Genomic DNA, 12,868 nt, shown 5'->3' on the forward strand with positions numbered 1-12,868 from the left:
CACTATTTTAATAATAGAATTTTTAATTTTGTTGTAACTATTCCGTAGGTAAAAGTATTATTTATGTACAAATTTAATCTAAAATTTAACAGCTTAAAATCCCAATTTTCGTAAAGATAATTTATCAAATAGACAATTAACAGGAAATGACGATAGTTTACAATTTTAATACACGATGTAAAATAATAGTCTACAATTTGTGTCTTTAAATGCTTATTGAGTGAATTAAAATGGAAACTCATTTAAGAAAACAATTTTGTTTTCTTTTAATTTTCAATCAGATAAAAGATGCATTCTGCCAAGCACTCTTTCTTGTTCTTTTGGTCCAGTGGGAACAATTTCCAGCAATCATCTCTTAATGAATTGGACATGTGGTTCAGTCGTATTGACCTTTGTTTCAGACATGTGAACATGATACAACCACCTAAACTACACATATTTGTAAATAGTTTTTCATTTCTAAAAGATTCCATTATAAATACTTTCCTTATAAACAGTTTCAAAAATGTTACAAATGTTTCAATAATAAATCATTGATATATTGAATAATTTTAAAATTTTCTATTAACTTAAAATGATAAAGTGACTTATGTTACATAAAAATGATTCTGAATTGAAAATTTCCTTTCATAAAACTATTAAATAAAGGTTTTAAGAGATTTAAAATGATTTTAAGTAAATGTGATATAAATTGACACCGTTTAAATATATATGTATATATAATTACCGGTAGGTTTATATTATATAACTTTTTATTTTATCAATTATTTTAATATATTTATACATATTAATTTGGATAATAATAATATGCCACATCTAATATAAATTATCATATATCCATCGTTGTATACGATTATGGATATAGAAATATGATACGTACTTAAAAATAGATAAATATTTACAATAAAGGAATTAGAGAACATCAGCATACAGAGCATTATTTAAAAGAGAATTTTCCTCCTTTAGATAATGTTAATAAAGGAAAATAAAAATTTATGTACATAAAGGGACGTTTCGTAGAGCTTCATCAAGAAATGTAAATAATTATTTTATTTATAGCTGTATTCGTTTTGTCCAAATAGTGTAGGCTATTAAGTTAATTTGTCGTCATTCATACAGTTTTCTTATCAGAAAATGTGATAATGACATCAATTTGATGTAAAAGTGTACATTATTTAGATAAACGAATGCTCCTTATATTTTCCTATTCTTTATCATCATAAAACATTAATACAGTAAGTATTGATGTGTGATGATGTTCTATGTTTGATGATAAAAATAATGAAGATATACAGTATGACATATTTATAAATAAATTTTTTTGAAAATTAGCTAAATTAATCTTATTAAAAAAAAATATAACAAATATCTTTAATGACTAAACTATTTAATAATAATTTCTATTTTCAAGAAAGTTTTATTTTCTATTTTTCATCTTCACTTTCATCCTTTACTTATCTATTAATAATGATTTTGCAGAAACGAAAACGAAACGAATTCTTTGAAAAGTGTGGAGAATCATTTTCTAAGAAAACTAGAAAATATATTTATAAAAATCGATAAATATGTTTTTCCAAAAAGCTGAAAGAAAAAGTTTAATTTTCGAATAAAAATTTACGTTCTTTTAAATAATTATTAATTATTTCAACCTTATTAATTTTAATTATTAAATCAAATGACTTCTAATTGCTAGTATTTTGATTTTTCTTAATATAATATTATTATATTGAGTTTTTAATGAAGTTCGAAAGATTTATGCATTTAAAAATTAAAATAATAACTAATTATTGTATTAATTTCTCGGTTGTTATAGAATATAACATAGGGAAAGTATGGTGATCTGTCCGATCTTGACTCCCACGGTTTTTTGAGTTTCCCGGCACTTTAACATTTAAGAAACCTAAAAATATAAAAAATGACTCTTAAAATGTGTGTTGAGGTCTATTTTGAATTATATCTCAGAACTGAGTGGACCAAAGCTTTGATACGTGGCAGGGATATTTCTATATATGGAAAATTGAAACTCTTAATTAAATTTTGATTGTTAAATGACAAGAAGTGGGGAAGCAGAGAGGAGGTCACGTGTCATATCTTGAGTGGGATCGGACTTAATGAAAGTTAAAATTGTTATTGGCCTAAAATTAAGCGTTTTTACCTTTTTATAATAATATTGTAATATAAAAATTATTTTTAAATAAAAATCTCGTAACAGATGGCACCACACACAATTTTAACTTTGTATTGATGTGACCTACTGTTTTTTAAACCTAAATATTCTTTTAAATAGCGAAACTTCTCATAATTTAACATAATTACTCTTATTAAGCTTTTGTTATTATTTAAGTTTTATATTTTAGTATAATTGAAAATCATTGGACTCACTGAACTTCCTATTCGAGTGTCAGGATAGTCGAGCAAAATAGCCCTTGCCAGCTTTTAATGTATTATATATGTAAGTTTATAATAACTAAAATTATAAATTACAATATATTGACTTTTTTCGAATACTTTGAAAATTACTTACATATATTAATATTCCTAAGTAATATTCCTATGTAAATGATAATCAAAGAAGTAATTACTAAAATGGAAATGTATATATCATTTGTTATGATATTTGAACTAAGAATGATATTTAATCTTCATTTACAGATAGCTGAGCCTGTATAAGTCATATTAAATCAGAATAGATATATCACGATATTGATTATCAAGAATAAGTAATTTTTGAAAAGAAAATGAATAAATATTAGCTTTATATAGTATAAAAAAATATAATAAAGACGCATAAAAACTGAAAATTTGATTATTTTTGCAACTGATTAATAATATAACTAAATATCCCATAAAATATAATTAGTTATTTATGGTAAAAATTAATAATTATTTAAAAAATTTATAAAATATATATATATTCTATATTTAAAAAAAATATCTATATTAATTGTTTGTTTGATTGTTGTACAGTACATTCATCTGATTTATACAAAATATTAAAGTTTTTTTTTAATTTTATGCTCTCTAGGACTTTTGATTTATCCATTATGGGTTCGTGTTAAGCCCATAATGGTATTTTTGGGTGGTGAGAGACGGTGCCTGACACATTCGGGACAGACCCCCCGAAAAATTCTTGAGGATTTTTGACCCTTCTGAATTCGATTCCGGCTCCCCAGAACGGTAGGTTGTCGCCTTAACCGCTTATTAAGTTAAGCTATTAAAGATAATTTATGTAAAATATTTTTCAACATGTTTTAAAAACGTCTCAGTTCTTTATATTGAAATAAATACTACAGCTATAAAGATAATTGAATTTAAAATTTAGGTTTCGTATTAACCAAAAATACATGAAAAGTTGAATTTTTGTTTCGATTCGTTACGCTTATACCTGTTACTCTGATAATTAATTATAAAGTAAATTAAATTTGGCTTCATTCATATGTTACAGAATTTAATTTGGATTAAAATGTCATATTCATGCTACTTTTTGTATTTATTTAATTAAACGAAGAGTATTAAGTTAACTTTACATTGTTTTGTTTAGTTATTTAGAAATAAATGTAAAGTTACTATTCATGTTAATTTAATATATAAGACTTGTATTAAAGGAATATACGCAGTATATTTGTATTATGTTCATTTAGAACTTAATAAATGGCTCGCAGGCTTCACGAAGGTTTCAAACTATATTCCTAAATAAGATTTCTTCGCTAATTATTATTTATTATCAAGAACATATATGCCTTGAGATATAGGCTATAATATAAATTTTACATTTGTTTATATTAGTTACGTTGTTTCGACATTTTCAGAAATATTTTTAAAGTAGTGAATGTTTAAGTTGAGATATTGATACTAAAGAAAGACAAAAGTCTACTCAGAGATTCAAGCTAAAAGAGAAGGGAGAAGGGATAAGGAGTAAAGACAGATAAAAGCACGTAGGAAATAACAAGAGTGGCCTGGTCAGATATGGAGACTGGAGAGGAGCACAGACGGTGCACATTGTTAGTTGGTAGGCGCATGAACACATCAATTAACATTGCGTATAAGTTGAGAAAATGATGTTATACCAGACATCNATTTTAACTTTGTATTGATGTGACCTACTGTTTTTTAAACCTAAATATTCTTTTAAATAGCGAAACTTCTCATAATTTAACATAATTACTCTTATTAAGCTTTTGTTATTATTTAAGTTTTATATTTTAGTATAATTGAAAATCATTGGACTCACTGAACTTCCTATTCGAGTGTCAGGATAGTCGAGCAAAATAGCCCTTGCCAGCTTTTAATGTATTATATATGTAAGTTTATAATAACTAAAATTATAAATTACAATATATTGACTTTTTTCGAATACTTTGAAAATTACTTACATATATTAATATTCCTAAGTAATATTCCTATGTAAATGATAATCAAAGAAGTAATTACTAAAATGGAAATGTATATATCATTTGTTATGATATTTGAACTAAGAATGATATTTAATCTTCATTTACAGATAGCTGAGCCTGTATAAGTCATATTAAATCAGAATAGATATATCACGATATTGATTATCAAGAATAAGTAATTTTTGAAAAGAAAATGAATAAATATTAGCTTTATATAGTATAAAAAAATATAATAAAGACGCATAAAAACTGAAAATTTGATTATTTTTGCAACTGATTAATAATATAACTAAATATCCCATAAAATATAATTAGTTATTTATGGTAAAAATTAATAATTATTTAAAAAATTTATAAAATATATATATATTCTATATTTAAAAAAAAATATCTATATTAATTGTTTGTTTGATTGTTGTACAGTACATTCATCTGATTTATACAAAATATTAAAGTTTTTTTTTAATTTTATGCTCTCTAGGACTTTTGATTTATCCATTATGGGTTCGTGTTAAGCCCATAATGGTATTTTTGGGTGGTGAGAGACGGTGCCTGACACATTCGGGACAGACCCCCCGAAAAATTCTTGAGGATTTTTGACCCTTCTGAATTCGATTCCGGCTCCCCAGAACGGTAGGTTGTCGCCTTAACCGCTTATTAAGTTAAGCTATTAAAGATAATTTATGTAAAATATTTTTCAACATGTTTTAAAAACGTCTCAGTTCTTTATATTGAAATAAATACTACAGCTATAAAGATAATTGAATTTAAAATTTAGGTTTCGTATTAACCAAAAATACATGAAAAGTTGAATTTTTGTTTCGATTCGTTACGCTTATACCTGTTACTCTGATAATTAATTATAAAGTAAATTAAATTTGGCTTCATTCATATGTTACAGAATTTAATTTGGATTAAAATGTCATATTCATGCTACTTTTTGTATTTATTTAATTAAACGAAGAGTATTAAGTTAACTTTACATTGTTTTGTTTAGTTATTTAGAAATAAATGTAAAGTTACTATTCATGTTAATTTAATATATAAGACTTGTATTAAAGGAATATACGCAGTATATTTGTATTATGTTCATTTAGAACTTAATAAATGGCTCGCAGGCTTCACGAAGGTTTCAAACTATATTCCTAAATAAGATTTCTTCGCTAATTATTATTTATTATCAAGAACATATATGCCTTGAGATATAGGCTATAATATAAATTTTACATTTGTTTATATTAGTTACGTTGTTTCGACATTTTCAGAAATATTTTTAAAGTAGTGAATGTTTAAGTTGAGATATTGATACTAAAGAAAGACAAAAGTCTACTCAGAGATTCAAGCTAAAAGAGAAGGGAGAAGGGATAAGGAGTAAAGACAGATAAAAGCACGTAGGAAATAACAAGAGTGGCCTGGTCAGATATGGAGACTGGAGAGGAGCACAGACGGTGCACATTGTTAGTTGGTAGGCGCATGAACACATCAATTAACATTGCGTATAAGTTGAGAAAATGATGTTATACCAGACATCTTTGCCTTTATATAATTAAAAGAATTAATTTGACCAATAAAATGTGTTTTATCTGTATGTGGCGCTCCATACGGTAGATAAATTAATTATAAACTAACAGGTAGCCGTCAAAATGATGGTTTTATTCATTTAAAGCACAATCAATGAGTTTATTTAAAATTTGTCAATCTACACAAAAATCATCAGTACAGCAAATGTTTTCTGGATCCTTCTGCAGGTCATTCACGTCTGCCTGTTCTCTGGTACCATGACACTTCTTTTAATTTTCTATCCGTGGCCATGGGCGACAATTTAGCTTCCTTAAGGCCGATCAACTTCGCTGGAGGGGCTTGGGATTAATGGTGACGGTGGTTGCGGCCTGCCTCGTGGCAATCATCTTTTCCTGGGCTTCGCGAATAAAACTCTTAGAATAATTTCTTTCCGCTTCTATTCTGTTTTTCAAATATCAATATGTAATTGGTTCAAACACCGTTACTTTTTAGGAATTCCTAGAGAATAGCAATGTTTGAACCGGTTACATATTGATATTGAAAACTCTTAGACATATTAAAACCCCTTGCCGCCCACTAATTAATCAATCGTTTACTCTTTTTTTCTAATGGTAGGTTTATCGAGAATTCTATCAATAGTCACTAAATAACGAATTGTATGGTTAGAATCGCGTTTTGGACTCATCATGGAGTAACCGTAAAATAAAAGCAGTAATATTGATCAAATTAATTTATTTAAAAAAATCGTATATTGTATTTTTTTAGTGTTGAAAAGTGCATCAATTTTTGTTACTTATACATAACTTTTTATTAAATATTCTAAAATTCAAAATAGTCTAGTTCAAAAATAGAACTGATTCTTAACTATTATTTAAATACATAGCATAAGTGTTTAAATTTATTCATGTTAAAAAATAATACAAAAGCTTTTTATTAACATGTAATTAGCAAAAACAGACAGGAATTGAGAATGGGGTGAGCAACGAGATAATTATTTTAACTTTAACGGTTAAAAAATAAATAAATCGCTAGATGAAGCGTGAGCACCGGACATCTATTCCGTAGATGTAATATTGTATCTTTGTCGCACCATCACGCCTAACAAGTTGTAAATTTTTCGTTTCTGATGGCAATGGTTTATTTACAGTACCAGAGCTTTATTTTGATACCCGAAGCATCTTGTAACCCAAACGAAGCTGGATAATTAATATATAGATTCTAGAACTTCGTAGATCTAAATGTTTTAAACAAAATATTGTTTTTAAATAATATTCTTTCTCAAAATAGTACTTTATACTTAAAATATAAAAGTACAAATTACAAATTATATTTATATAGGTTATCTAATTTCATAATTTTTATACAATAATTTCATATATAAATAAGATATCCAATGTGTTGAATATCGCTAGAGTTCCCATATTTATATAGTGTAATAACTGAAGAGTTCTTCATATCAATAATATTCGTTGTAGATAATGATGAAATATAAATTTTCCACAAATTTAAATTGTATAAGATTACACAGAATAAAGTATGATAAAAAGTATACATTGAAATTGTTTAATTTTCGTTTATTCATTAACGTAATATGCTGCTGCTAATCAGTACGTTTATGTAATGTTTATTTTTAATAACACAAAATTACTACACCACACTCTTGCTAATTCAGCTTCAATAATCCGTCTTCTCAATTATCCGGCATATCTCCAGTGTGATCACCTAAGCCAGTGTTTCTCAACGGGGGCGATATCGCCCCCATGTGGGCGTTTTTCCATGTTGAGATAGTGATTTGTAACAATTTATATTTTGGGGGGCGAAAAACAATTTTCTGGGCGATAAGTAAAACATTTTATTAAGAATAATTAGATATTTTATTCATTATATCGTGCCATAATTAACAAATAACATTACACTAGTCAATAGTTTATTCAATGCAGTACGAATTTGGCGTTAGCCTTGGCCCTCGGCATCGGAATTTTGAAGTGAAGGGGGCGATACTACGTAACGGTTTTATTGAAGGGGGCGACGATTCGTTAGAGGTTGAGAAACACTGACCTAAGCGAATCCATTTTCATGAAAATGTTACCATGTCGCATGTCCAATTCTCTTGTTTTCTCAAGTTTCCCTTCTTTGTACAGTATTGCATGTCAGCGTGCAGTATTATTTACCCGCTGGCCTTCAGAAAGAATCAGTATCGAAGGTAACGTCATTCATTGTCTTTAGGAATGTTTTAGGCGTATACACGTTCAGCAATCCTAAATTCTCGTTATTCTGTCACACTTCTGAAGGAGATTAGCAAGAGTCTACTGCAGTGGTGCCCAAACTAAGATCACCGTAAATCTAGCCCTCACCACACGTTAATCCGGTTCGCGAATATAATTTGACATATTATAAAATGACAGAAGGTGTAATTTTTGTATATATAGAATATACAAAATACTTGTCCGCCTGCCTATGACTAATAAACAATTTGGTCCGGCAGTCGAAAAGTTCGGACACCATAAATACTATATAAATTTATATCGTTATTACCAATTTACATTATTAATTACATCATTAAAATATGAATAACATAAATCTTAAAGAAATAATTTCATTTAAAATTATTTAGAAGTAAAAATATGCCCAATTTCACTCTTGCCATAGTGCCACTCATCTCTGTTATTCCAGCTATTGAAATTACCCATCAAGTATAAAAAAGCTGAAAATAACTTTGGGTTGATGTTCATTGATTTTCAATTATTTTTTGTGTAAATGAATTTGTCTGCTTCTTTATTTTCTCTATTTATTTAACAACTTTATAAAGAAAATATTTTGCTAGGTATGACTAGTATATGTATATAATTCAAAGTTATTTAATGTATTGTTTGAACTTTTTAGTTTAAAAAATATTGACAAAATAGAGATGATTATTAAAAATCAAGTTACTAAGTCATATAGATAGCAAATTAACAATAAAATAATTAAATTTTTAGTANTATACAAAAAGCGAAAAATACAAAAAACAAAAAAAAATTGAAAATAAAATTCTGTAATAAGAAATCACAACTTGATATTTTTGAGGGGGATCATATCTCTGACGTCAAACGACATCGTCATTTTTATTAGCATTTTTTGAAAGAGAGAAAAACTTTCGGAAGCTATAAAAGATAATACTTGAAAACGAAGGAAACCATATGATAAAATATTATTTATCTTGGATTTTTAACAATGTTTAAGAAAAAAAAAATTTATAACAATTTTCGTAAACATGATAAACAATTAGCGAATAAGAAAAGTAAACAAAAAACAAAAAAGTTAAATATATCTAACGTGTAAAATAATTTTTTCGAGTAACAAATTAATATTCTGTAAGCATTAAAACACATAAAGAGTGAAACTTTTTGTATTGATTTTTCTGCGTACATTTTAATGATATTAGAAACTAATCCACCTCGGATTTAAAGTTTTAAAAGCAATCTAGATTCTAACATAAATTATTATTAATTTTTTCTTTTATAAAATAATGAGATTTAAATGAAAGAAAATTATTTAGTAGTAATAAATCTGAACAGTACTATTTAATATTTGAAATTATTATTGTTATTAATTAAAACCTGCCTTCAAAAGACGTTTGTTCTTCTTTCAATTATGATTGAATGAATGACAAAGAATAATTTATTAATTATTTTTAATTTTTTAAAATAAATGATCACCTTTTCATTAATAAACGTGATATAACATGACAATTTCCAGATGATATCTTATATATTTGCTCTTGTAATTACGTAGAATATGTTTTTTTTTCTTTGTTATATCTATGTATCAATATAATTATGTGTATATTTATGTGTATTTATGAGTATGAGGGATTATTAATAAAATATAAAGCACGATTTAGATATTTTTTATACACGTTTCTATTTTTATTATAATTCCAGATATACCTTAGTGAAAGTGACATACTACTTATATATATACTTATAACGTTATTTATATAAATCTTTATCATTATAAGATTTATTTGTCTACAAATATCTATACTTATCGTTCTTTTGAATGAACATAACGTTTGTTATTGATATAATATAGATAAATACACAAGAAAACATATATTAATTTGATAATAATGCGTTTTACATTATCTGTTATATTATGTGTTCTTATAAACACTACTGTATATGCAAAACTGCTAAAAAAATAACATAAATTTTTAAAGTTTTAAATTATAATTAAAAATTTAAAATAAAAAGACAGGTTTTATGATTTAAATTTATTAATGATGAAATGAAAAATATATCTATCTTTCATTATAACTTTTAAATACATTTTTATGCTTTTATTATATCTTTAACTTTCTAAAGGAAAAAAAATCAATTTTTTTAATATGAATTGCATAATTGTATATTATTAGACATTTAAACAATCTATTTATTAACATTTTTGATCTTATCGTTAACTAAACATTGTAATATCTCTCTACGATATTAATATTTCATATATTAATAAACTTCTAGCTTTTCGTGTAAAATTCCCCGCGGATATAAATTCTTGTTAATACTTAACTTTGTATACATCAGTTTAGAATATGGAGATTAAATTCGTGTCGGATTCTGAGTCTTCTATTAATTGATTTGATAAAACTCCCCTCTCGTTATCATAACAATGACACACAATGCGTATCATTAAAAGATAAAATAACCATCACCCTCAACTGAACGTAAGTATCGTTGACAGTTTATTGTAAGAGAAATTAATCTTAATTAAAATGTATATTAACACAAAATTCTATTTTTACTACTTAATATAATATACATTATATATATATATTATAGAATAATAATAAAATTAACGTTTTATAGAGATGAATATTGTATTTGATAAGTAATGTACTTCAATTCGTGTCGCGCAGCGCATGCGACGTGAGCGATGCGAAGAGAATTTGAATACCACCTATTCATCACTTTAAGACGATCATTTCTGACCTTGGCATTTGTAACATAAAACACTTGAATAGAAGCAAAGACCGTGAAGAGAAGTTATCCGATCTTCTTATTCAAACCTTATCTTATTCTAGCAGGCAAATATCTCTAAAGAATTCTAGAATTAATTCTATGTTAATCAGAGTCTTCGACGTTATATAATGTTTAATAATTTGCATAACAATTTTAAATTCTGAAATTATTTTTAATTTTAATTGATTTAAAAGGATAAAAAAGTTTACAAAAAAATACTGTTTTTTTTTTAAATTTGATTTTTAAAATAAAAATATATTTATAAAATTCAAAATTTTGAAATTTTATCGTGTTTATGGATCTTCAACCATTGTCATTAATGACTGAGCACTTTAATTATCTTCTCCATATCCGAGATGTTTCCTGCTGTATGTGATCGTTATTTCGCATTTTTGGCATTGCTTTTATTCATTTTTAAGCTTATTAATTATAATCTTTCACTTAAAGTAATAATTTTAGTTATAAAATCCATATTTATTAATTAATTACGTAGCTGTAAACAATTTCAATACAAGTTAACTAAATTATGAAAAATTCTTTATTTTGTTATTGTTGCTCGGTGTTCTATATTTTTTTGAGTGAACTGAAATGTTTTATTAAATATGCTATCTGTAAATTAAAAGTTCTATTTGAATTTATTAAAAAATATAACATCTATGAGAACATAAAACATTTAAACATTTCCTTTAAATATGTTGAATGGGTGGAATACAAAGAAACAAGTAACAGTCTTAGCGCATACTTTGATATATAAACCACATGTTCCCCAGAGAGGATAATACCAGAAAGTAAGCAATTCAAGCGAAAAGTGCTTTTTATCCCGAATTTGTTACCGAAAGGCATGATTTTGACTTCATTCAGAGCCTACCAGTAGTCATGAGTTTGCGCCTGTCTAACAGAGTTGTTGTGTGGAGTTTTTCGGGATTTCTTTCCCTGTCTAACATCTATATAAGAACCAGATTACCATAGAAAGTCTTCCTGGGAGGTGCTTCTCTTCACATTGTCTTATTCCACCAATTCAATCCAATCCAACCTTATTCAGGATCAAAAATACATCTTTCTACAAGAGTCAGTTCTATCTCTATAGTTAAAATATTAAGTCTATACTTCTAATGTTATTTATTTAATAGGTTCCCTTTATTTCTAAATACTATTTATAAGTAATATTTTTACAGTTAAAACATATCCCAAAAATTTAAGGATTTAGTTACTTTATTTTATAGTTGAAAACTGTTTAAGTAAATGAATACACATATGAATATTTATATTGTATTAATACTTATGTTTATTTGTATTATATTCATATTTTTTTGTCAAGTTATATTAATAAAAATATAAAAGACTTTTTCAAAAAAAATCATGTGGACAATATTGCATCCAAACAATATAACAATTATATATAAATTATCATATAAATATTACAGTTTTATATTAGAGAAAATAAATATTTTTTTATATTTTTGAATGCAAAAAGTTCACTTTATTTATTTTATTGAATAAAATATTTTTTTAAATTTTATGAGATAATTTAACTCCAATTTAATACATAAATTTCCTTTTGTATAGCATATATATATTAGAAATAACATATTTTTTTGTTATTGTTAAAAAGAATCAGTGTGCAGATGAAAATATCATATTTCGATCACAATATCACAAAAGCACAAAAGTCTCCAATCAATGTTGAAGCTATACTACAAGATGAATAAAGACTACATAAAAGAAAATAAGAAGTAAATGGACTGCTTGATTACTTCTTATTTTCTAGTAGATTCTTATAAAGAATATAAAAGAGAGAAAAAAATTAATTTCTAGTTAATCTTTAAATAATCCATGCTATGTTTCTTATTAGAAATAATTCAATTTAGTAGAAAGTATGATTGTTAATAATTGTTATTACTGAAAATTTTATTCATAGATCCACATAAATATATATTAATAATATATTTTATATTA

This window comes from Centruroides sculpturatus, unplaced genomic scaffold, assembly GCF_000671375.1.
Source record: "Centruroides sculpturatus isolate CEXI.00-Female unplaced genomic scaffold, Cexi_2.0 scaffold778, whole genome shotgun sequence".
In the NCBI taxonomy this organism is placed as follows: Eukaryota; Metazoa; Arthropoda; class Arachnida; order Scorpiones; family Buthidae; genus Centruroides; species Centruroides sculpturatus.